We start from the raw sequence: 22,104 nt of genomic DNA on the forward strand, positions 1-22,104 counted from the left end.
TGCTGCTTCTTCTTCTTTGGTAAAAAATGGTGGTGAATGTCATAGGGTTACTTCTGTTGGGGTTGGGTCAGAAAACCCTCTGGGAAATGTATAAATGTTCGTGATACTTTACTGGTAAAACAGAAATATCTACTCTGCTATACTTCTGTCTATTCTTAGTGCATAAGGCTAGAGATTAAATACTAAACAATAAAGTATAAAACACAGCAGAAATCATTAAAATAAGTTATCTCGTTAGGTTTTTAAAATTGGGCCGGCTACACTTGAGTTTCTTTAATGAAGCTGGTGTTTAATGTTTGCTGAAGAAGTCTCAGTTAAGCTCTAGACTTACTTAAATGGCACAGTGTGTGCTTTTATAGTGCTGTTTATATTTTGCCAACACAAACGGCTCACTATTGGAGGCTTAAAAACAGCAAAAACCAACAAAATAATGTAATCTTAAATGTCAAGGTTCTGGCTTAATATCTCTAAATTTTGTGTTACTTCTGAGCAAGTCAAAATTTTGCGATACAAAAATGTTTTGGTCAAAATTTCATGTTTGTATCAGTGGCAGAAAGAAACTTCCACAGATCACATGCAGGGGGAAGAAAAAAAAATCAAGCCCACAAGGATGAGCCAAAATGTGCATTTTCTCTAGTGGCCAATTCCTGGCTGTAAAAGTGAGTCGACCCATATAGACTCATGTTAAAATGTCCAAATTTCCAGCATTAAAACGCACATTTACAGCCCAGTACCTCTATGGATAGTCTTACCCTTCACAAAAATACCTTAAAGGGATTTAATTTTTTATAAATTATCCATCTGAACACTAGAATAAAAGGCGCTTTTAGTCACTGAACTGGACCACTGCACTCCGGCTGTGTTGTTGGTGCCTTTAGGAGTATTTTCATGTACAGATGACAAACATTACAGCTTCAATCTATTCAAAAAGTTTGCGCTTCAGTTTTGGTAAACGTAATCTTAGTATTTTACTCTGTTACTTTGCACTAATGATTAGGTGTGAGTGTCTGCGCAATGCAGCGATGTAATTTATGAATACAGCTTGCTAACAGCTAACAAAACAATCTGACATGAGCTGATAGCTTAGCACTCCACCCTTTCATCCAATCTGGCAAATGTCTGGCTCCAAAAAGCCAACATGGCAGCGGGGGCTATGCTCCAAAATGCGTATTCGAAAACCAGCTGTTGACATCTGTTTGTTTATGCTGTGTAGAGTCAATCAAAATGTCCAACTCTAAGCACTAAAAAGCATGTTCACACCCTGTGTCTGTGTGATGCACCTGTGCAGTTTATGGGTGAGGATTCCAGGTGTTAACTTTGCACTCAATTCTCTCCTCTAAATATAGTCACCTTTGGGAACAGAAAACAAAGATGGTGTGGGTCATAAAACAAGATTTAAGGCCCCAACATGTGAATCCAGAAACTAACTAATTCTGTTTCATATAAAGTATGCAAATTAAACTTATACGTCAGATTTCTTATATTGAAATGGTTCAAGAAATGCTCAAATGTTTAATTTAAACTACTTTCCCTGTTGATAAAACACAAAATGATAATAATCCTTTCTTAGGCTTTTGAATGTGAGGTTCAGAGTTTGAAATAGCAGAGAATAAGACATGTGTGGAGGAGAGGGCAGGGGTTAGTGAGTAGAGACGCTCCAGACTTCCAGGCAAGAATCAGCTCGCTCCAGCTGCCAGAGGAATAAAGTGTTGGGAGCTGTCCATGGTGCTGAAATCAACCACTATCTCTGTGCACGGGGAATAGAAGGAACTGGCCGTGATGCCGAGATACTGACGCTGCAAGGCGAATGGCACGTCTCACAACAAAAGTGAGCATCAGGTGCATGCATACGTACACACTGGCAGTCGTTCAGCCAAGCTGCTGCTATCCAAACACACACTCTGCCCAGAGAAATGTGTTGAATATGACAAATGCAGGCGTAGAAATAGCATCCGAGAGCAGCAGCCGTAATAAGGAGCAGTGGGTATTACCACATGCATAATGTAACACAGAACTGAAGTAGATATCACACGTATGTGCTCATAAAGCCCACTCCTCCACATGAGCATCCCATCATCTTTCTTTCTGTTTCTGTCTTTGCCCATCTGCTTTTCTCTTTGGTTATCTCTCACATGCAGGGGATATAAAAAGAGACAGAGAGAGACAGCTCTCCTAATCTGTTCTTTGACCTATAGTTTGAAAGCTGCAGCCGCTCTAAAATGTTTTTCATCCGTAGCTCGCTGAAGACGGGCTCTGTGGTGCGTGGCTTCAAGGCAGCCCGCATCGTACACCTGCTAAGGGTCAATGATCATCTCGGCCCACGGGGGCACAAACGTAAAGCCGGGCCTCCACTGGATACGGGCAGGTTGCTGACCGGCCCAGAAATGCCTGGCTAAACTTTATTACTTCCGTCCCCTCTCTGAGCTCATAGCGATTCAGTGCATGCGTGTATCGGCTGGCTATTCCAGAGTCAGCCTCCCACCCTCATCCCTTGTGAGAGATAAGTATTGTTTGCGTAGGAGCACATTTCATGCTCGGCTTCCCCCACCTGTTCCCTGACCTGCGAAGTCTGAAGGCTGGAAAAGCTGTCAAACGTCTCCACACATATCTTTTGAGGCTGATTGAAAGGTTTTTGTCTAGAGCTCTGAAAGTTTCCTTCAGCGGAGCACAAAAACAAAACTTTGGTCAAGGATTCCAGCAGCCATTTAAAAGGGGAACGTCACATGGGTTGTCCGGGATTTAATGTTCTTTTTGGATTTGTTGCCTGCAGGTTTGTGGGTGAGATCTGGCTGATACAGCAAGGTCAAACTATTAATCAAATCTATCAAGCCTGATTTGCATAATGAGCTGCCGCAGAATTTCCAGCCAACTCCTTTCCCCTCTTCATTGACTTATTTAGTGGGTTTAAGTTTCCCAGCTTCTCTGCGTAAAGCCTGACTGTGTCAACCAGTTATCAATCCCACATGCATCAAGGCTCGTGTGTGCAGCAAGACAAACAGGGCGGAGAAGCACAGCTGTGTCTGGTTCAGCTGGCAGGAATCTGTTTCCTTTTGCATACCAGCAATTTGCATTCATAAAGTTGTTTGAATTTTGCACAATGCTGTCACTGGAAGGCAAATGTGAAGAGCAAAAGAGCTGAATGCTTTCACCTTTTCCAGTCGCTCTCTATAGAAACAGATTACACATTTACAGTGGAGATGTTTCTAACTGTAGCATGGTGACTGATTTGTTTCCTCTCTTTTTTCTTCATTAAAAGAGCTCAAATTAGTTCATAATTGAAAACAAATCCAGGTTTGTCCGAGACATTTACTTAAAAAGACAAAAAAGGGGGAAGGAAAGTTCAGATTTCTCTCATCTAGGCTGCAGGAAGAAGTACAAAGACAGCACCAAAACAAACTCCAGCAAAGTTAAATTTCTCACCTATTGGAAAAGCAAAATCCTCAAAGATGAAAATCAAAACTGTTATTTTTGCGCCCGAGGAGACGTACAGCCTCCAACACCAGAGAAACACTGTAAGACCCGAGAAAAGCACCAAAACCACATCAAAATAAGCCATGATAAAGGAGAAAAAAGCCAGAAAATACGCAAAAGGTCGAGATCGGAACAAGTGAGCTCGTGAAAAAGCTGCTTCGGGAAGAGGAGAGGAAGACAGAGAAGAGGGGGGAAAAAATATCAAGAGCGTCCGCAAGCACGTAGGGCTATTTCTCAGTGGATGTCGCCGGAGCACAAACACTCAGCATCCAAGATTTAAATCATTGCATGCAGAAAACGAGAAAACATTTTTTTCCCCGTGTCGAAACACCAAGAACAGGAAGGAAGAAAAAGAGGACAAAAATACGCTTAAGAAAATGGCAGTGGGAAATGTACTCACCGAGCGGGAGTAAAAGGTTTCAATTAAAAAGAAATTGGGCGTATAGCCGTGTCGGATTGGCGGTGTGCAGGCTTGTGTACACCGAGGCTCTGCGTCCCTTTTGCGCTCTCCGTTCGCTGCTGGTGGTTGAGTCATGTGACTTCGGATTGGTCAGAGTTTTTGAATCAGTCCGAGCTTTTTTGTTGTATTCGCTGCTGTCTTTTTCTGCTTTTCTCTTTTTTTTTTCTGGTAATGTCACTGATTTTTCCACGCAGAGCTTTTCCAGTTTCTCAAAATAGAGACCGGCACCTCTTTGAGGGTCACTGTGGGAGTCCCAGGAGGGTCCATGTGGTAACATAACATCTATTTCCCAATAATTTATTATGTTCATTACATTAAAAAAAAAAAAAAACACATGCAATGTGATTATTTTAATACATTTTAGAGACAGTTTTCAAGCTCAGTTTGAATTCACAGTCTGCAAACATCTTGTAACTTTCCTACTGTATAATGTGAAGATTGGTTTGATTTGCTGGAGGAACACTGACTTAAAAAGCCCGATAGCTCATCCTCTGATTGGTCTGAGAACTGTTTATTAAATCCGAGTTGACCCAGAAAAGCAGAGATGTATGGAAGCTTGTTGCTGCCAGTGAAATAAATAAATAAAAATAAAAATGTCAAGCAGTGCTAAGTCAAAGTTTTGAGTTATCTCAAAATTTCTAGTTACACAGTTTTGGGTGGATGGACAGTAAAAAAAACCAAAAACAAGCTTCTCTACAGAAGTGTTAAAGCCCTGCAGGAGCTGCTAGATAGGAAAGCACATCTGCCACATGAACTTACCTATAAGACATCTGAGCGTCTTTGGGGTCTTTAAATTTTTAAATTCTGGGAATCACTGAGATGTTTGTCTAAAAAAGTTTCTTCTAAGCATACTACTAGTATAACTCCAGCTTGTAGGTCATCATTTATATTCATTATATAACACTACCCAGACAAAAATTAGGACTGCATCACTAAAATTAGGAGAGATGGGGCAAGAACCTTCACTCTGAGGTAAAACGACCACACCCCAAATCATCAAAATAAGCTGAACCTTTTTCTATGGCGCTCCCTAAAAACCACAGAGGACATTTGTTTGTTACCTCACCATAAAATGTAGATTTCTTTGCAATGATTTTGCCTTTATGTCACAATAATTTAGTCGTAATATGGTTTACATGAATTTTAATCCACATGAATAGTCGTTGTGATCCAGTCCAGTAAAAGAAAGGCTGCAGATAACTTGAAGAGGAGAAATGATGTGACATTTTACATGATGCATTTAATGCTCATTACTCATATTAAACTGTAGATGTCCAACAGCATCCAGCTGCAGGTTGTGAGCACAGCTGCAGCTGTTCTTACTGCTGTGACTGCTGTGACTGCTGAACTGCGACTGGATAAGTGGTTATTGTTCGGACTTCTCCTGCTGCTGCGGTTCAGTCTCTAGTGAATATGTAGCAGGAGAAATAACTCAAAAGTATTGTGAGGTTATGTAAATGTTCCATAACATATTCTCATCCCAGGTTGTCGCGCTGTATAATGCCGCCCTGCACAAGGTAACAAGATCCGAGAAATAATGATCAGGTTTAACAGACCTACAGTATCCAGACAAGAAGGCTGGAGGGGGTGGGAATGGCCAGGAGACCATAGTTTACATCTCATTTGAACCTTTGTGTTTTTCCGGTTGCAAATTCCTTTCGTTATCTCTTGCTTTTTGCTTTCATTGTCACTTGTTGGTTAGGTTTATTCACTAAAAACTGCTTTGTTAACTTAAGGAAAAGTATGTGGTTCAGGTTAAAATGACCTACAAAACATTAAAAATGCATGTAGAAAAGTGATGAGCTGGGAGTGACCCCTGTTTTTATTGCCATGGCATGAGCTCTGCAGCCCCACCAAAGTATACTCTGTGTATAATGTAACACACCAAGGACTTTGGCAGAACATTATTTTCTGAGGCAGACGAAAATGGACTACGTTTATCTTGAAGTAATGCAAAAACAGTCCTTAAACAATTTTCTGTTGAGCTTAAATCCTGTTTGATCACGTGATGAACTGTCTTTCTCTTTTTAGCCATCACGGTCCCACAGTGGTGATCTCAGAAGTTTCACAAGTGACATATGATGTTCAAAACTGGGGAAAAATAGTAATCTTGTCGCATGTATGATAAATTAAAGCTCCTTTATGCTGCTGTCAAATGTTCAACATAAGAGAGAATTACTTGTGTCACTGACATCCATCAACATTTTTCATTACACTGCTCCTTGTAGCTCATTATGTTATTTACATAAATTCAGTCCTTTTGCCAATTAACCATCATCGCTGAGGGCAGTATCACCCTCTAAGATTTTCATATATCATCAATTTCCAATTCAAGCCTCTTTGTGCTCTCATTAAAATCCACTTAAATGATTAATCAGCTGAGTTTCTACTGGGCCTTATGAGAATACTGGTGATCAATGAAGATGTCGATGGCAGCGGCTCAATAACAGAGTTTAAAGCTCAGTTAATGTCCACTTTGCCAGTTGGCCACAGGTAAGAAGCAGTATTTACTGAGTTTTCTGCAGGATGTTAATGTGACTCCGGGACATGAAAGGTGCAGCATTTCTTAGGTCTGGAAAACTTCAGCCCAGCTTGTCATCGTGTTTTATTTGATCCTGCTGTGCAAGGTTGACGGCTCCAGGGTTTCTACCCATTCTTGACGGAAACACGAGTGGTCGTGCTGTCAGGGAGGAACAGAAGTCTTTGTTGTTGCTGCAGCATCTGCTGGGCATATGAGCAAAGGGTCTGCATGGATCAATGACTTCTCAAGGGCCTGATAGGCACAGGCAGATAGACGCAGGGGCAGCCTGCTTCCATGCACCTTTGTTTTCTTTTTACAAAGACAAATAATCTAATAGACTTTGACAAATACCTCGGGACCAGCATTTATCAGACATGTTCTTTGTGCTTCTTTGATTTGATACAGTGTGATTTAGGAAAACTTGTGTAAAGTGTTTTGTGACTGATACAGATAACAAACTAATCTTTTGGAGCTTCACTTGATATTTGTAAAGCTTAAAAAAACATTAGTGCCAATAAGTAGAAATTCATTTTGCAACACGAAATAAACAGATGTCTATATAAGCTAGAAGCCACTTTGTTAGGTACACCTTAATAGCTCTGGATTGGAACCTGTTTTTTCTCATCAGAACAGCCTTAATGATTCGTGGCATAGATTCAACAAGTTTCTGGAAACATTCCTCAGAAATTTTGGCCCATATTGACATGACGACATCACGCAGGTGCAGATGATTTGACAGCTGCACATCCATGATGTGAATCTCCCTGTTTCACCACATCACCAAAGGTGCTCTGTTGGACTGAGTTCTGGTGACTGTGGAGGGCATACAATCACAGTGAACTCATTTTCATGTTCATGGTATGCTGCTGGAAGCAGCTATCAGAAGATGCCTTGCAGTCATAAAGGGATGGACATGGCCAGGAACAATACTCAGGTGTGCTGTTTAAACAATGCTCAAGGGGCCCATAACATTGCATCACCAGCAGCAGCCTGAACCACAGTGCAAGATGGATCCATGCTTTCATGTTGTCTACATCAAATTCTGGCCCTACCATCTGAAAGCTGAAGTAGAAATAAAAACTCACTAAGCCAGTGAGACACTTTTTTTGTCTAGTTTTAGTGACCCTGTGTTAACTGTAGTCTCAGATTCCTGTTCGTAGCTGAGAGGAGAGCCACCTGGTGTGGTCTTCTTGCTGCTGTAGCAGATGTGCATTCAGAGATGCTCTTCTGCCATTGGCCATTCTCCTCTGACCTCTAACATCAGTAAGGCATTTTCACACAGAGATATTTTCTCTTTTTTCAAACAGTTCTCTGTAAAGCCTGGAGATGGTTGTGCAGGAAAATCCCAGCTGATCAGCAGTTTCTGCAATTTCCTGAGCGCCTGACACTGACAACCACACCAATCTGATGCTCAGCTTCATATTCAGCAGGTTGCTGCTGTGATTGGCTAATTAGATATTTCCACTGAAGTTTGATCAGACGTACCTAACAAAGTGGCCAGTGAATGTATATATGCATCAGGAGATAATGTTTTTACAGAGACTTCAAATATTTGCATACAAAAACATAATTGATGCTACTTTTGTGATTTCATTCGGTTGCTATTATGATGCTGACACATTTTTTCACAGTTTATCCAAGAGACAGATTTTTTTTAAACAACCGTCAGTTCATGTGTTAAAATATGTCGTAGTTTATTTGCATACATTGGCATCGCTTCCTCCATAGATTTTGCTTCTAAATGGGGTTCTGAGTAGGGTTTCGTTTATAGCAGCAGTTTTAGGGTTTATCACTGATATTTGAGACTGTCCTCCCCCAGAGAGTTGCCATAGGTTATTTGTAGTTTTATAGTTGTTTTTAATCTTAAACACTTTGACAACCTAAAAAATGGAGCTTTGCTGAATGTATTTAACATTGCACAGCGTGTGTTTGACCCAAAATATAATCCTTTTCTAAACCTTGCCAAGCAGTTTAAATTTTGTGGCCAAAAGTCAGCTGTAACATTTGTGATTCCTGCACCCTGCCTGCCCTCTGATTTTTTTTTTTTTCACTCCCTTGAAGTGGAGGCACTCCTGCACTGTGCAGCTTTTCAGTGGTGCTTACGTGGGTTGCTTTAGATGTCGGGAACAAATATATTGTGTAGCTGGAGGCCTAATTTGTGCAGTCATTGACTCAGTCACTCACTTTCCTCTTCAGTCCCACCTGCCCTGCTGCATTACCTGATGTTTCCTGACCCTCTTCTCACCTGTTTTCACACCGCTCATCAGCCCTCTTCAGTTTATGCAGCACATTCCCATCCTCCTACCTCTTGTTGCCTCAGCCGAAACCAGAATGTCACCGTGTATTTACGGATTCAGATTTCAGCTCTCAGTTCTTGCTTGTTTCTCTGAACTCTGCCTGTACTTTGGATTCAGCCTCGGCCAGCTCCCGTGTTGTGTTTTCACGCTCCGTTGTTTTGGAACAGTTAACCTTCTTTTTGTAAGCAATGCTTGCTTTTTTTTCTTTTTCTTCTTTTGCTTTTACCAGCTGCCTCCTGTGTGCCATGCTCTTGGCTCCTCTGAACACAACCCTGAAACGCGGGATAATGGTGGCCACAACATGAGGTTTTTTTCCCTCCTTTTTATTCCCATAGCAACCAGTAAGTCAGTAGTGTTTTTAGTGCAGCATGGGATGTTGTGTGAAAATAATTATATTGCATGAGACACGATCTCCTTTGTAGACGAGGGCCAGAAATGCTCACTTGTTAACGCTACTTGTTAAGGTCACTGTGAAACCTTCAGGGCAGGAATCTTTTACACAGGTACACACAGATCAGCCACAAGATGAAAACCACCGACTGGTGAAGTGAATAAAACCGATCTTCTCATTAAAATGCAGCGTTCTGAAGGAACACCTCAGGTCCTGCTATTCATGTGGATGTTACTTTAACATGTGACATCCACCTAAACACCTATCCCTGTGCTCTGAAGGCAGCAGCCTCTCTCAGCAGAGTAATGGCTCTGTCCCCAAAACTGCCTTGAACAGCACGACTGAGATTAAAAACTTCCCAGATCCCCACAAGGAGGTCCTACTGTACAGTACAAAGGACTAAAGGGTCCGCTACAAGTGTCCTAGAGCAGGAGACACTCAGATTCATGCTTAGACAAGGACCTACACAATGTTAGGAAGCAGGTTTTAATGTTGTGGCCGATCATGCACATCAGATGTGACAGACTGCATATTGGCTACAACTCATCGTTGTCAATAATGAATGATAAGAATCAAAGACTAGCTACTCAAAATAACTGTGATGGTCCCAGTTTCTTGTTTTGAGAATGTATCTTTTTGTTCCTCCCTCTGTCTCATCTCTGTATGAAGGCCTTTGCCCTCCTGGTTTTCTCCTCTTGTTTTATTTTGATATATTTCTTCATGAGTCCTCCGTGCTTTTACTTCCTGTCTTTCAGTCAAGCTTGTCTGGAGAGCATTTCGATCTGGATTTATCCAGCATACTCCGTACTACTGGCTATTTAAAATAGTTATTACAAAAAATAAACTACATTACTTTTGCTTATCTCTGTATAAAGAACCCAATTACATTAAAAGAGCAGATTTAATTAAAGATGGCATGGTTGGGGGTCTACAAGTCATTGACTTTGATGGTTTAAACTGAAAATTAAAAATTAAAGATTAGTTTTCAAAAACTTGGCTGGTGAAGTATTTTTTTTAATAGATGCAAATTCATTATAATAAATCTCCCAATTAAATTATCCCCTTTTCATCAGCAGATCATGATATATTGGAAACTCCTGCGTAATCATAATGTGATCCATAATAACACACCTTTGTGTGGGATAATAGGTATATCACTGTCAAGAGAATATCACCGTGTAACAAGCACTGGATGGAGAGAGGTATTTATGTTGCACGTGGTTTATATTAACAGCTGCCGTACAATATGACTCATTCTGTACTCAGAATACTTTCAGGTCTATATCTAATTCAGTTTTTTGTTTATTAATTAAATAAGACAAACTTCAATCTGATCACCTGTCTACTAAAACTCTTTTCTCAAGACTCTGAGACTTTAGTATAGTTGAAATGTAGAAAATTAGAAATATGAGTTCCTAAGATGTTTTAGAGAACATCTGTCCTTTAGATATTTATTAGAAAGAAGTAAAGTTCCCCATAAATCCCAAAGCCAAAGAAATGTATTTTAAACTTTTAAGTGGAATGATCTATCCAGTGAGTTTTCACAATAGAATAGAAGAGTAGAATTGAAACTAGCAACAGTATATACTAGTGTATAGTGTGGCCAGCAATTTTACTTCTTTGTTACAGTCGGTGCATAATATACCATGCATAAGTCAGGTTTTGTGGATATAAATTATATGTTACTGTCATGAAGTTGAACTGATCCAATGCTTTCATGAGGCTTTACAGGTGCATAGTGTGTCATTTTAGCCTGTTAGTAGGTGGTTGCTAGGAAACACAATGATGTCATAATGTGGGATATAGGCCTAAGATGTACCTGTGTGGCGGTTTTGGTTTCTCAGCTTCTGATCGTGTAGGAGTTTGCACACCTACAGACAGACAGAGATTTCTGTATTACAGCAACACTGTGACACACTCATGTGTGTTTGGTGTGTTTGTGCTGTTGACCCTCAAAGGATAATCTAACCAAAGCATACTAAATAAAATTATACATTATAAGTTGGAAAAATTATCTCATTTTTGCTTGCTTCCTGCAACGCTTTGGTCTTGCTGTACAATCTTAATGTTGTTGTCTGTTAACCGGTTGTTAGGCAGTGTGATAATGTCATAATACCAATTTACAACACTGTGCAAAAGTCACTAGGCGCGTCTTTCTTTATATTTTGCCAGGAAATTGGGAAATGGTTGCAGTAATTACAGCATATCAGGCAAAGCCAGAGTCTGTACAGTTCTAACAAGCCTGAAAATCAATATTTGGTATGACCGCCTTTATTCTTCAGCACAGCCTGAACTCTCTTAGCCAAGTTTTGTTGTAATTTCTTCAAGTAGTCCTCAGGAATAGTTCTCCAGGATATTCAAAGCTATTTTTTGTAAGAGCTATTTCTATTTCTTAAGGGCATGACTTTTAGATACAGTTCATCTGCTGCAGACTGTTTTTTAACCCTGCCATTTCTTCTTTTATCCTCATTTGTCCAGTTTCGTCAGTTTTTTTAAGGACACACTGCACATCATGCTGAGATGGGCCAAGTTTACAGCTAATAGCTTTTTGGTAATCACCTCGTTGGTGCATTAATTGTGTTTTATTCCTGTCAAACTCTGTCCTGTCATTGGCATGCTCATTCAACTGAAGAAATGGGAACGAATGATGCATTTTTGCCAAAAAATGCCTAAAGATACCATTTAAAATTGATTTATTTCTACGTTATTTGTTATGTGTAGACTTATCCTTTGATTTGGGTTAGTTTTGTGCTTGAATGACTCATAGGTCAGTGTTAAGCGGCTTACCAAACAAACTAAAAGCATTCCTCTGAAAAAAGTCAGGTGCAAGAACTGGACTGAAAATGAGTGGAAAGCAGCCAAAGAAAAAGCCTGAAGAACGGTTGTTCAAGACCACTTTAAAAAATTACAAGAGACTCAAGGATTTTGTACCGCACTGTAGGTGAGAGCCATTGTTATAAGAAGCATAAACTTATTTTTACTGACCATGTTTCACACAATGCTAGATCCAATGCCAAAGTCTCAAACAGAAGCCAGAAAAAAGTATGCTGAGGGTAATTTCAGCTTTTTGTGGAAATCTGTGGCCTACTGTTCTTAGAGCAACGCATCTGAACGGTCTGAGTCTCCACTTCTGCAAAAACCTAAAAAGCAAAAAAGGGAAAATGCACACCACTCCTTTCTGCTCAGTGTCACGCGAATCTCAGAGCAGATGCCATTCCAGCACAGTGTGACTAAGGATTTCTGTATCTATTCATCTCTAGCCACGTTCCTCCACCCCGGTGCGCATGGTAATTCTCTGGCTGGGATCCCGAGCTCTGTGTGGATAGACCAACAATATCTGGCATGCAGCTCGCCTTATGCAGCTGATACTTTGGCTGACACTCCCAGCTCCGAGCCACACGCCTGCATTGGGAAGAGGTGTTCGCAGCCGAGCTGTGCGCGCTGCAGGGCCGGTCTCATCCTCAGCACCTGATAAACTGGATTTATTCCCAGCCTCAGGTCGAGACACGAGTCTGAACTGAGGCAGAGAAAGAGCTGTAATTATAGCAGGGAACGGGACATGCAACATTAATGGCAGACGGGCTGATGCTTCGCCCACAATGCCCCCTCTTCAAACACGACTAGTGCATTAGCAGCAGGCTTCACTATCCCCACACTGATTGAAGCTATTAAATACAATTTAGGATATGCAGAAAGGGAACAGAAAGCTGGTGGCTGAGTGGTGTATCTATGAAGACCAAATCATTTTTTGTCCTGGTGCAATGCTGCTGCTATTATTCAAGGTTCTTTGGGAGGAAAAAAATACTGCATTTTAATGGTGTCTAAATTACAGCTCTGAGGAAATTTTGAGTGCTTGTCCTGTAATTTTTTTCCCTTCACTGTTGCTCTGTTTTTGCTCATACCCCATTTTTCAGGCATTGCTTTGCACACGCTGCCATTTCTCACAGAAATTACTACGCAAAGAAAAGTAATTTGGTTGTCTGTGAGATTCATGAAAAAGCCATTTGTGCTGCTTACTCAAAAATAAGGATTAGACAAAAAGGTCATTTGCTGATGCAGTCAGTCTGTGTGCTTTTTGTGAATCTGCCTGCATTTATTTATTTGGGGGGTTTTTGTTGTCTTTTTTCCTCGAACGTCTAAGAGTGAGCGTCTGTTCATGTGCAGATTCGTCTGTGCACCTGTCGGGTGCATGTGACTGATGAAGCGTAACCTTTTAATGTGTTTACACATTGACATTTCCCAAGATCTGTCGTGTTCCTCAGAGAAACTAAAACCCTTGACATTCTTTAGGCTCACATTTCCTTGAGCTGCTGGCTCCGTCGGCTCTCATACCAGGCTTCAACATCATAATTACATCAGCTTCACTCCATCATCTGCCCCCTGTCAAATACAAATGAATCTTTTTGCTTTAAAAACATGTTCCACCCACTATCTGAGCGCAGTCCAAGACTGCATCATGGACATCTTTTACACTCGTGACCTCTGAAGATTTCTAAGGTTACAGAGGCTTTGTGTTCATTGAATTTGAAGCCACATCTGTCTAAACACACCTGATGATTCACTCTTCTCCATGGATCCATGAATGTTCAATGAATGAATCTCATAGAAATAAAGAAGGAATAAAATCGGACATCCAGCCCATGATATTGACTCTTAAATGAGGCGTGACATTTAAGGGACAGTGTGGGTTTTAATCCATCTGTTCATTTGGCTTCTCAACATGGTCACTCATACGTTCTGGGTTTTAGGATCATGCTGTGAATGAACTCACTGATTTGCCTCAGGGCATTTTTATTAGGACTGAACAGGACTCTTTGACTTCAGTGAACTGCTCTTGCTTGCAGTGACATACAGTAATTTGTGGGATTTTAAAACTGTACCGATCAATATGTTGAAATAAAATATGGATCAAACATGTGTGTACTGTGAAGGTGTTCAGTCAGAGCGACAACGCACGCTCCCTCAGCTCCAGGGAGCATTTTAGCACCTTTCATATCTTTGTTTTGGTTGTTAAAGCTTACAAAGTTTTAATCACTCTCGCTTGTCTCATAACATTGTTGGCACTAACAGCAGGTGGCAGTTTTCCTCAGAAATTAACTGCAGACGCTCTGTTTTCTTACCACAAAAGAAACATGAAAGCATATTTATAGATAAGATTTGCATCTTTGTGGCCACAAATGACTCCTAATGAATGATAATGACGCTCAGCGTCTGCTGAATGTGTAAAGAGGTGACTGCTGACAAACATGTTGTCATAATGACATTATAGGAGCCATCCATCCAGTTTTTTCTGCTTATCGAATTCAGTAGTCCTAGTTGTTGTAGGACGAGAGGCGGGGTACACCCCAGACAGGTCATCAGTCTGTTTCAAGGTTAACACAAAGACAGAGACAACTATTCACACTCATATTTACACCTACAGCCAATTTATACTCACCAGTTAACCTAACATGCATGTTAGGTTAACTGGTGAGTGCACTCTGGGAGGAAACCAGAGTACCTGATTATCCAGGCACAGGGAGCGCATTTAAGCTCCACTCCACACAGAAAGCCCCCAGCCAGCGGATTCAAACGCAGGACCTTCTTGCTGTGAGGCGACAGTGCTAACCACTACACCCAATTTGAATTCACATATATGGTAAAATGATTTAAAGACTGAGCCATTTTCTAACTAGATGCTTATAAACTAAAGGCACGGTTAAAATAATAAAAGACAAATAATAAAAAAATCTATAATAATAATCTGTGATATATAGATATAATAACAAATAAAAAACAGTAAATAAATTTGGTTTAAAGTGATAACGTCAACATATCTGTCGTATATTAATGTTTATTTTCATTTTGTACTTATCTCCGTTACTTTAAAATTAATTTATTCACTCTTTAATTATTTTATATGAATATAAATGTTCTATAAATATATTTTAAGTGGCTCCATGGTGTAGTCCTTAACCAGCAGTTGACCTGTTCACCTCACACATCCCCAGTTTGGAACTGGGCAGGCACACAAACCCAGCCTAGGAAGGTCACATGCTGGCATATTCTTAGTGCTGGGCCCAAGCCCAGGTAAATGGGAGGGTAGTGTCAGATCCATGTGTTGTGGTGACTCCTTGGGGAATAAAAAAGTAACTTTTATTAAACTCACAATATTTTTATTTAAAAAAATTATGATCATAATTAATGAAGTTCAAAATATAATTAAATAATTTATTTTAACAACTGAAAAATCAGTAACTAATTAACAACAGTAGCCCTGTGTCACATTTATTTAGATAAAATAAACCTGAAATAATCTGTTAGTCCTTGAGTATATACTTAATTAGAAGTGACCACTGCGTCTAAAGAAACCCCAAAAGCAGCCGAGTCAGCCTTCCTCACCGGTGTTCAATCTAAATGTCAGCGTCTACCTTCCCAGCTGTCTGTTTGCCGAGCACCGTGCCCCTTGTGTTTCCAATTTGAGAAACATGCTTACTTTCATTTGGGCCCCGCTGCTCTTGTCAATGTAAATCAGGTAGGACTCTCAGACCAATCAATACAGACCTGAGAAAGGATTCACTCCGCACACCCCAGGGACTCATCAGTGACAGGAGTCTATTACACCAGAGCAAACGTGTGAGGGAAGCTGCTATGAATTGCAAATCAGAAACTACAGACTTGCCTGCTATGCAAACTGTGTGTTGTATTAAAGCACACTTGGGAATGTTACTATTGAACAAATCAAGGTCTTACTGCACAGTTGGCTGATCCCTGAAAATGTATGCTTTGTTTAAAAAAAATAAAAAAAAGAAGCAACATACTGGATTTGAAACATGATGCTTATGGAAGTTTGAAAAAAAAATACTTTGTTTCTGCCACTCAAAGGAAAATCCCATCCAGAAGTTAAAATTTCAGATTATCAGATTATCATCTCAAAATTTCAAGTGAGGCATGTTAAGATTTTGACTTACTGACTCCAACTTCTGATAAAGTACCTTTTGACTTTATTTTGACTTAAACCTGTAGAAACAAGCTTCCATACAGCTGTGGTCAGAAGTTTACATGGGGTTTACATATACTCATTATGAGCATGGATTTCTAAGTTCACTGTAGCCTTCCCAAAACCCCAACCTCAACCCAAGGGAAATTTGTGAACTATGCCTAAAAGTCTGGTCTGTGCAAGGAAACCGACTACTTTAAATGATCTCTACTAATTCTGCCAAGAACAGTGGTCCAACAATATCCACCAAGAATTATGGCAGAAGTTTGTTGGTCGTGTCTGGTCGAGGTATATTTAACCAAAGATTAACGGGGGAGCATATTTGACCAATTCTTGTTTTTTGAGGTCTGTACAATCATTCCACCATGGAAAAAGAACAGTTCATTAAAATCTTTAAAAACCCAAAATGAGAGTTTATGTAAACTCCAGAGCACAGCTTTGTGTGCTTAAGATTTATCATTCCAATGGAAATCTGTATGTCCCACTGAAACCCCACTATAAGGTCATCACTGTGTATTCCACCTTGACTTCAGTCTAAACTTCCACTCTGCTACAAGGAGTTTAATGGAAGCACAATGATATTTTTGTCCTCTCTCTCCTTGTCTGTCTAAAGTTCAATTAGGGACACACTGTACTCTGACTTGCAGTCATTAGATGTGATGCTAGCCTGTGCTCTGAAGAGTGCTCTCAGGCTCCTGATTAATTCAGCTGATGGAGAAGTTTGATGCTCTTTCTCATTTTCCTCCTTTGTTAGTTAAACCTCAAGGGGTGATTATCAAGCTTCCTGTGGGGATTTGAAATGTTCACAAGTTGTCAAAACCTTTCAGTGCATACTCATGACCAATTACAGTAACCATTGCCAGCAGAGGGTCTGACTCTGCTGAATTTCCTCAGCAGTAATGTGCTTGACATGATGCTTGTACCCTTGAAGTACTTGCTGTGTACATAAAAAATAGCAGCTAAATAAAAGAACAGATCATATTTTGGTGAATGTGCTTAATTTTCAAACAAAGAGCTAGATGAGTTGTTTGAATATTGGAAATGAAACTGTAGCCAGAAGTTAGCCTAGCACAAACAGAGGTTAGCCTCGGACAAACAGAGGTTAGCCTAGGACATACATGCTGTGTCCCAATTCATAGGCTGCATCTTTCAGAGGCTGCATTTGAAGGCCGATTACGTCACAGCCAGGCGATGAAGGCTGTCCCAATTCAGCCTATGTAGACTGCTAAGGCTGGGTCCTTTGAAGGAAGCGGCCTATGAATTGGGACACAGCTACAGAGGTTAGCCGAGGACAAACAGAGGTTAGCTGAGGACAGATAGAAGTTAGCTTAGCACCTCACACAATCTGTCCACCTGCACATCAAAAACACTCTGAACAACATCTGTTATAGTCTTATTTAGTAACGATAACAATTTGCTATTTACCAGGCGTTTACTCTTAACTATGAAGTTTCAAGTTTCATTTTTACAAGATTTGCATGTAAATGTGATAACAATATTAACAGTCATTATTAAAATGGCAAAAAGAAATTTACTTGTCAAATTTCTCCTCCAGGCAAGTGAGGTAAGTTTTTTTCTTTAGTTTTCTACTAAAGTTTTAAACTGGGTAGAGAGCAAAAGAATGAGATTCCAAGCGGCACAAATTAGCTTTCACCGAAGGGTGGCTGGGCTCAGCCTTAAAGACAGGGTGAGGTGCTCAGAGTAGAGCTGCTCCTCCACATTGAAAGGAACCAGCTGAAGTGATTAAGAAATCTAACAAGGATGTGCCCTAGACGCCTCCTAGATGAGGTGTTTTGTGCATGTCCTACCAGGTTGAGGCCCCAGGGCACAACCAGGACACGCTGGAGATATTGCATCTGTCGGCTGGCTTAGGAACACTTCGGTGTTCTCACAGATGAGCTGGAGGAGGTGGCCAAGGAGGGGGATTTAATAACATGCACATGCACATTTCTTACTAGACTTTCCAATAGGGAGTAATATAACTTCAGTAAATGTTCTTCTGCTGAGATAAAAAAAAAAAAAATAATTACACAGATTTTAAAGATTTTTTTTCTGGATATTGTTGGAGATCCTTGCTTTTCAGTGAGAGAAGCTCAAACTGCATTGATTCATATGTTTCAGAACATGATTAGCAGTGTTGGGTGTAACGCGTTACTGTAATTAAATTACTCTACTTTTTCAGTGGAAAAGTAACTAATTACTGTTCATTTTTAGGTATTTTAATTACAGTTACTTACAATGTACTTGCGTTACATTGTAAAATAAACTCGCTGAATATCATTATTTAATTTCAATAATTTATCTTCTAAACGTAGAAGTAAACTCTGTCGCTTTAACATCGCTGTAGTGCAGGTGCACGTCATTTCGCGCCAGTTTGCTGCATAGTCGTATTCTAAAGTGGAAGATGTCGGACTCGGCTGAAGCGAGTGGCTGTTTTATGAAATGGACATACTCTTCACTTGTCTGAAACAAGCAGACAAGAATATTACAGTAATATGTAAGCTATGTGCTGGGGAGAAAAAACTATCGGCTGCTGTTAATAGCACGAGTAATCTACTGAAGCGCCTGACACGAGAGCATAGACGAACACTTCTGAGTGATCCTTGTTCATCATCCATGGATAACACCGCGGCAACTCCTGCTAAGCAGGCAAAACTTGATTTTACTTCAGCAGCACAGAAAGCGTCTGAAGGTGAGCTTAAAAAAATAATTGCAGGCTACATTGTGGAAGAGATGCTACCGCTGCGTACTGTAGAGTCTAGTCTTTAAAAAACCTTATTTATTATTTAAAGAGTTTAATTTCTATTGTTTGTCCACTCAAGGTTTATAGGGATTTTAAGAAGTATTTAGTTAAATTACTTATGTAGTAATTAAGTTACTTTTCTGACACAGTAATTAGATAAGTATTTTAAATACAATATTGACTAAGTAATTAGTAATTAGTAATTAATTACTTTTTTAAAGTAACTTACCAAACACAGATGATTAGTAATTCCCTTTACAGCAAATTTATAAGGGAAGGAGTCACAACGATCTTTCTCAGCATTTGTTGTGATGTGGTCTCAGAATGATGAAGGCTACTGAAGAACAACCACAAAAAGTAATGCAATAAAAGAATGCAAAAAATAAGAGATTTGTTCTACTTTTTTTTTTTTTAAATCAACCATGCAACAGTCTATTGTAAACAGAAAACAGTTGTTGCTCTGTGGAGTTCTCCATGTCTCAGTGGACTACTGTTTTAAGTTTGGCGATCATTTTTTTGCTTTTCTGAAACTAGAAGTAACCATATTGGTACAACAGGTTAGAGCTGTGATTCAGGATTTGGAGCAGTCATCTACAAGTCAGGAGGTCAATTTTAGAGGACTGTGTTAAAATCTCCCAATTCTTTTAATCTTTGGGCTGAAGGAAGGACAATACTCGGTGTATAAATGCTCAATCAACAATATTTTATTTCCAGCTGAATCCTAACAAGACAAAAACACCCAGCTATCACTGGATGTGATCATGTCATTGCATTTATTCCTGCTTTAAATTGAGAATGTAATGGGGTTTATCTAACTTGTAGACACAGCCTCAAGTGGCCAGTCCAGGAACTGCAGTTCTTTGTTATTGAGGCTCAGAGGCCGCTACTTTCTTTTTCTTAAATTACACATTTTAAGCTTCATCATGTCATATTTTCCTAAGCCCTAAATATTTACCCCTGTAGCAGACTAATACATATATGAATATATTGTTTTTATCCATTGTATCCATGTATTTTTTTCCTGCTGGAATCTGCAATAGGAAAAACACAACAGCAACTAATGGCCTCTCCAACGTTACAACTAAACTGCTTTCTGAGTTATGGTTAGGAGCATTGCTGTTGTGGTAGATTCACATACATAAAACATAAAAGCAGTGCCCATGTTTGTATGTCAACCTTCTTTTCTAACAGTGTGAAAGCAAATAAGCAAAGCGTCAAACTTACATAGAGGTACCAGTGTAAACCTTCTGAGCAGGCTTTCCAGTCCCAGACGTAATTTTTCTCTCCCTACTCATGTCAGGTCATTTAGGTTCATTACCCGTCAGCAACCGATGATAATTTGTGCGCCCGGCTGGAGGTTAGTGTCATATGCTCCCTCGTTGTGTGTGACATGTGGGTCCCAGTTCTCCAGTCCAAGGCTTGAATTATTGAACAGGTTCTGCTGGAATGACCTGACGGTGACCCGGTGCTGCGGCACAGTAAGAGAGGTTGGACAGAGTGAGACTGAATCTTCCTCCCTGCAGGGCAGATGATACAGGGCATGATTGGAGGGCATTAGTGAGAACATATTATTAATTAATCATCAGCTACAACTGGTAGCAGAGCAGGGTTAGCTGAGGATAAGAAATGAGAGTCAAATGTGGGCATATTTATTGCATGCACTGATTTTACTGGCTTCTCATGTCTCCCTCTTATTGATTCTGCAGCTGAAAATCAAATACTGAAAAGTAAAACACACACATATTCAGTAAATATATAAGGTGGGTAATTTTGCACTAACACTCCCAAATAACAAAGACACTGCTTTGTTAATTTCTAGAGAGCTTTCTTGTTTTTATGTGTCAGTGTCAAGAAGCAAATCAACAAACGCAACCTAGATTAAGACCTAAGGGGAAAACAGAAACACAAGGCTGCAGATCTGACTCTTCTCTCCAAATGAGCTCAGAAGACCAGTTTGTGCATGTGAGAATAGCTGAGAGGTAATATTAGTCCTTGCACTAATGGGAGGTCTGTTCTGCTGAGAAGTTGTTACTGTCAAAGATGAAAAACTAGCTGAGGCCTCCTCTCTGTCTGCACGACCGCCATAAATCTCAAAACGTCACTCACAGAATCCTCCCGAAGAGAGTTTATGCCAGAAACATCAGATGGCTTCCGTGTGATTAAACAACATTACTGAGTCCCTTTTTAATGAGTCCCAGTCTTTTAAAAAAAATTGACAAATATCAGTTTTGCTTCGAAGTATGTGTTAAGTGTGGAAAGTTTAAATAATGCAGCGGGGAAAGTACAACTTTTCTGCAATAAATCCACATGCTTTACGCACAGCGCTGTCAGTTTCAGTCGAGAAATCTACCTTTTTCTTCATTCCCTGTAGGTGCTTCTCTCCCACGTGTGTCCCACGGAAAGATGAGTGCTGGTCTTTTATAAGTTTCAAAAAGGCACCATCTTAAAAATGATCTTCTTTGTGGCTGGCAGCTGCCTTCAATCTAAGCTCGAGAGTGCAGCAAGAATCATCTCAGTTCATGATTCTGCATACTTTGTCACCGTGCCTTGGAGACCGAGGATTTTCTGTTCTTATCCAACCTTAATACCAAGGAAAAATTGAAAGCTTTGATTCCAAATGCATACATAGAAAGTCAAAAGGTTTCTTGTGTGTGTGTGTGCACGGAAAGAAACAGACACCAAATAACAAACACTTCCAGGGGCTACTGGTAGGGCACGCTTTCAACAGCCTGTTAAACAGAAAGTGAATTCCTTCACACGTGTTTTAACCTTGACATCTGCCAAGCATCTGTTTCATTACGTCCGCCTACGAGCCGCAGACCGGTCAGCTCCATGCTTCAGAGACAGACCAAATTAAAAGCACATAAACTGCCAGATACAAAGCCCCGCTACAGATAATGATCAGCTCTGCAATTTTCCAGTGTATTTCACATCACTCTCTACCCCAAGCCTCCACAGTGCATTGATTCTTTTTTTAAACAGTAAATAATAAGCAAATAGAGATAAAAATGAGTGCAAGAGAAAAGAAAGTGTACCAGCAGCAGCTCAGGGAGTACATTAGGAAACATTGTGTAGGGGCGAGCGATTGAGAGTAAGAGTGGTTTCATGTAATTCTCTGTTCTTGCTGCTTTAAAAGGATCTTAAAAGGAATGATGGGAGAAACTGCAGGAAGTAATATCACATTCATGTGATCCTCTCATGGTACCAATTCAGAATTCGGAGCCAACATGGACGCTGCAATG

At 40.1% G+C, this 22,104-nt stretch overlaps 1 protein-coding gene and 1 pseudogene across 2 annotated transcripts in view; both read right to left on the reverse strand.

The window, feature by feature from the left end:
- LOC100699127 (RNA-binding Raly-like protein) overlaps nt 1-4,079 on the reverse strand; it is a 62,170-nt gene extending 58,091 nt beyond the window's left edge. The window contains exon 1 of one of the 2 annotated variants that reach the window (XM_005476579.4): nt 3,872-4,079. The gene's annotated coding sequence lies outside the window, so the exon portion shown is untranslated. Of the gene's footprint in view, nt 1-3,420; nt 3,511-3,871 lie in introns of those variants that run through there. The other variant, XM_025900068.1, reaches the window with a different exon arrangement.
- LOC109195478 (leucine-rich repeat LGI family member 2-like) overlaps nt 1-22,104 on the reverse strand; it is a 401,007-nt pseudogene that overhangs the window by 314,012 nt on the left and 64,891 nt on the right.

Source organism: Oreochromis niloticus, linkage group LG18 (genome assembly GCF_001858045.2).
Source record: "Oreochromis niloticus isolate F11D_XX linkage group LG18, O_niloticus_UMD_NMBU, whole genome shotgun sequence".
Lineage (NCBI taxonomy): Eukaryota > Metazoa > Chordata > Actinopteri > Cichliformes > Cichlidae > Oreochromis > Oreochromis niloticus.